Consider the following 5,135-nt stretch of genomic DNA (forward strand, 5'->3'; position numbering starts at 1 on the left):
TGAGACTTTTAATCTGTATGACAACGCTGTGAGGTAATAGGATCATACTCTAGCTATCTATGCTCTAGCAGTGGAGCCCTCTGACCAGCCCTGAACTGCTAAATCAGAACTTTTACATGAGAGAGAAGTACATCTCAGTCACGTTTAATCCATGTTTAATGTCCCTTTTGCAGCCGAACTTAATTCTAACAAGCACAATTCCTCTCATTCTGGTGCTGGGAACAGTAGCACTTCTCTCTAGTGGCCATCAGGAACTTCATATCTCGTATTTTACACAAATTCTATTAACAGAGAATGACCCAATTTAAATCTTTCCCACATTGGTCAGCTGTCTCTTTAGAGTGAGAAGGAGGATATCAGATTGAAGAATAAAAGAGAGAGAGAGAACGAGGTGGTGGCTGCCTAGGGTCCGCAGGTTCAGCCCTGTGCTACTTAGGGCTGAACCTACGGACCCTAGGCAGCCACCACCCATAACCCCCGGGGGTACTGGGGCAGGTGGAGTTTCACTGTTGGCACAGTCTCTTCAGAAAGTCATGTAGCTGGCATCAGAAGTGGACATTCTGAGCTATGTAGCTCTTAAGCCCAACATCAGATCAGAAACATGTCTGGAACTGGCTAAGGGGTTTTTTTCAGTCATGATTTAGCAATCTGCCTTCAGTCATTTGTGCATCTTCACCTTAGAATAAAGAAAAGTAAAATATAAAAACACTAAGTAGGTGGTAAAACAGTGGCACAACACCCCTCATTCCATCTCCTTCTTGCTAGAGGAGCTTGTCATTTCAATGGAGCTGTGAATTCTAGTCCCTCACATACTCAGATTCTCTTGCAGCTAGGGCATAGATATGAGACCTAATTCAATCCAACTGCCTGTAGAGTCTACTGAGCATCTTATGGAAAACATCTTCACGCATAATCCTGTTGACACGTGATGCCTGACTCTGCCGCAGCAACCTCATTAGCAGGAGGGAAATATGGTTGATAAACCTAGGAAAGCAGAGCCAAGAGATAGACAATATCTGGATCCTTGAGGACATCATTGATCTTATCTTTTAAAGTTGGACTGAATCCAGACTTATTGCTATGTGAAGTGATAAATGTCCTTATTGTTTAATTAATTTTGGTTAGATAGTCTATTACTTGTAGCCAAAAGCATTCTTACTGATGCAGTGGCCAAAAGCATTTTAACATTCTAAGCCATAATGCTATATCTTTATAGCCCACCCTGGTCAAAACAAATGATTCTTGTCCTCGCTAGCATGTTACTTTCCATTTTCTAATTGAAGACAGGCTGGGGAAATATGCTATCTCCACTTTATGGAAGATTATGTAACTAGGTAATCTGAGTTCAAAACCTGGCTTTACCTGAGTGACCTTGAGCAAATTACTTAACTTCTCTGTGCCTCAGTTTCCTTATCCTTTAAACGGGGACAATAATCATCTTGCCTCATAGGATTGTACTGAGGATCAAATGAGCTAATAACTATATAAAATACTTAGAACAGTACCTGGCCTATAGTAAGTCATTAAATGATTTACATTAGCTTTATTTTCATCCCCTCCAGCAGTGCACCCTTTTGCATGTTTCCAGGCATTTTGCTGTCACACTTTCCACCCACACTTCCCTTAGCCAAGCACTTCTGAGAATAGCTGAAACGTGGGACAGACGTGGCCAGCTCAGCCCTTTTGCTAGCATGCATACCACAAGATCATTAGAAGAGTTTAACAGAAAGTAACAAATATTTGGTCTAGAAGCACCATATAGAAGCCAAAATTCCCTGTGCTCCCCAAATCCCATGTCCTGGGTGTCCTTCACCCTACGCATTGAGACAGAAGGGGCAAGAACTTCTCAGGGTTGGTTTTTCCACAGGCTTCTGGAATGTGCCCTTAGCACTGAATGTGTCCCTCAGATATCTACAGTCTTAATGAGTTGAAACAGGAAAACCGCACAGGTCCTCTTACATTACCGTCACTTTTTACTTCACTGTCTGTCATTTCTCTCCCTCCTCAGCTTTTTTACTGGGTCAAAAATCTCTTCTTGTCTTCTCTTGGAAGACTCCTTTTCCCATCAATGATGATTATACTTCCCTGTCTGGCTACCACCCCCCAGGGACTGCAGAGGCTGTTTCGGCTTCTTATATCTTCATTATGCTTGTCGATCTAGGTTGGCCTTCAACCAATACTTCTGTATATCTTATCTGTAGAGCTCTTGGCAGCTTTCAAAATGCTTTGGCCTAAGTTATTTAATCCTCACAAAAATCTTGTGTGGTGCATGTTTTTATTCCAAACCAGACTCCTCGGGGCTTTTTCCCTTTCCTGTAGAGATGAAGGGTACAGGAAGATGAAACAAAAATACTTCACTTTCTTTACACAGTGTGAATCTGAGGCAATAAGGACCTCATCCAATTTGACCTCAGCAGTAAGTATTTCGGTTGGAGGGAGAGCAAGACCCCGCAGAAATCACCTAAAGTCCACCTGAAACTCAAGGACTTGGCTTTTGAAGGAAAAACAAACACTGGATACTTCTCTGGGTAGAGGGATCTGGTTCTGACTTCTAACTGCTGGTCCAATGTAAAAGAGAGGGAGAGGAAGAAAGTAGGCTCTGGAAACTAACTGGCTTCACAAAGTACTTCCTGGTATGAAATCTTTTGCCATTTGTATGTGTGAACCTCAAGAAAGAATATGTCAGTTAAAAAGGACTCCTCATAATTAACTGTGCCCAGATTCATAACCAGAAGCTAGTAGCCATTGCTGACAGAGACCTCTCACACACACCTCATTTTAAGGAAAAGCCGTAGACTGAGCTTTCAACCTCCTGCGCTGTATTCTTGCCTTCCGAGTTGACCTTTATAAGGGAGCGCATAGTATTGTCTTTCAACCAATGAACTGAGACCTGCCCCATCCAATCGAAACTATGCAGCTATATTCTCATTTGCATCTATACTGACCAATCAGAGTGGCTTCATAATGACCAGTCTGAATGCACAAAGCCAACCAGTAGGGACTGTGCTATTTAGATTAATCAAAGTTGTGTGACTTGGGTTCATCATTTGCATAAAAATGAACCAATAGTGGACCAAGGCGGGAACTTTTTCTATAAAAAGTAGCCTCCCTTTTGCCTAGGTAGAGGGCACTTTGTGTTTCCACCCATGGCTGCTCTACTCAGATTTGCAAACAGTTCATGTGAATAAAGTTTTTCCTCTTGTAGTACCTCAGACTGAGAAATTTATTGACATATGAAACCAAAGAAGCTCAATAATGGCCCTCTTCGGATTTCATTGCTCTATTGATTTATTTATTTGAGAGCCACACAAATACTTATATTGGAAACAAATAGGTTAGAAACTATTTGTTAGAGGAGCCCACCCTGACCCTTCAGGAGTGGCAGTTTGAAATTCTCTGTGAAGAGGTAATGTGCAGCTGAAATTTGCTGAAACAGGACTGCGAGTTTGTGGAGTTCTGGTTTCTGAGTTCTGGCAGGTACAAGGAAATGAAGGCTTCAGCATTTGTCTGAGTTGACAGACTTGTGGAAAAGTTCCTTTCATTTCTTCAGTTTTTATTCAATGCCTGGTTGGGAGGCCTGGAGTAGGGTCAGGGGCCCAACCATTGTGTTAACCAGAGCAGTACAAGTGACAAATGCTAGCCTTTCCTTTTTTTTTTCTTTTCTGCCTTCCAGAAGATTAAAAAAAAAAAAAAAAACACCACCTCACTTTCTACTTTCAAGTACACCCTGTTCCTTCACAAGGAAAAAAAGAAGTCCACAAAGCAACATTTATTCATAAAGTCTCTATTCAGCTTTCCTTGCTTGTTTTTGGCTCAGGGTTCAGCTCACTGGTTCCCACAGAGTGTAGACCAGCGGGGGAGGTGGGTTTCACAGTAAGGAACAGTAAAAAAAGATCTGCTCTTCCAGAATGCAATGGAAAACCACAATAGTTCTGGACAAGAGGCACAGAGCGCAGTGGTGACTTTATTCCCTATTTCCCCACCTTGGATTCGAGCCTGCCTACTTCAGGGCTGGCCAGGCTCATCCATTCATTCCTGCCTGTCAAGTTCACCCTCTGAAAGTGGCTTCTTTGGGGGTAAATGGTGCATCTTCCTTCACTGTCACTTGAATGGGCTCTTTCAGGTGACTTTTATGGTAGAGCAATTACTATCTTAGAAGGAGACAGGTGAACTATCCTTCTAGCTACTCAGGGTGAAAACTTAGGAATCACCTTGACTCCTCTCTTTCTCATATCTTGCTTCCAGTCCACCAGCATACTGTCAGCTCCACATTCAAAATTTATTCAGTATCTATATCAGTTGTGTCTATATCTATAACAATCTAAATTACAAGATTTATTCAGTGTATCTATATATGGTTCAACAAAAGAAAAAGAACCAGTAGAATACACATATTAAGAGATTTCTTGCAAGGAATTGGCTTACATAATTGTGGGGGCTGGTCAGGCAAGTCTGAAATCCATAAGGTGGGCCATCAGGAAAGGCAAGCGAGAACTCCCGGCACAAGATGAAGCTGCTGTCAATACACACATTTTTTTATTCATTAAGGAACCTTCAGCAATGCTTCAGCAATGATTCAACTGATTGAATCAGGTCCACCCTGAATCTAAGATAATTTCTTTTACTTAAAGTCAGTTAATTAGAGACTTTAATCAAATCTACAATATATCTTCATAGCAACACCCAGATTAGTGTTTAATTAAATAACTGGGGGCTGTAGCCTAGCCAAGTTGACCCATAAAACCTACCATCACGTTATTCAGCCTCATCTCTCTCCTCCACAGCCCCTCCCCTGGTCCAAACCACCATCATTTCTCCCCTGAATCATTGCTTTAGCCTCATTACCAGTTTCCCTGTTTCTTCTCTTTTCCTCCCTACCTCTTTTACCCCTCCCCCAAACTATTTTCAACAGAGCAGCTAGAGTAACCATTGCTCCATTGCTCAAAGCCCTCATGGTGGGCAGAAAAATGGTCTACCAAAGATTTTCACATCCCAATTCCCAGAATCTGTGAATATATTACTTTATATGGCAAAAGGGAATTTGCAAATGTGCCTAGGGTATGGACCTTGAGATGGGGAGATGATTCTCGATTATCCAGGTGGGTGCAATCTAATCACAAGCGTCCTTAAAAGTG

This window comes from Pteropus medius, unplaced genomic scaffold (genome assembly GCF_902729225.1).
Source record: "Pteropus medius unplaced genomic scaffold, Ma_sr-lr_union100, whole genome shotgun sequence".
Taxonomy (NCBI): Eukaryota; Metazoa; Chordata; class Mammalia; order Chiroptera; family Pteropodidae; genus Pteropus; species Pteropus medius.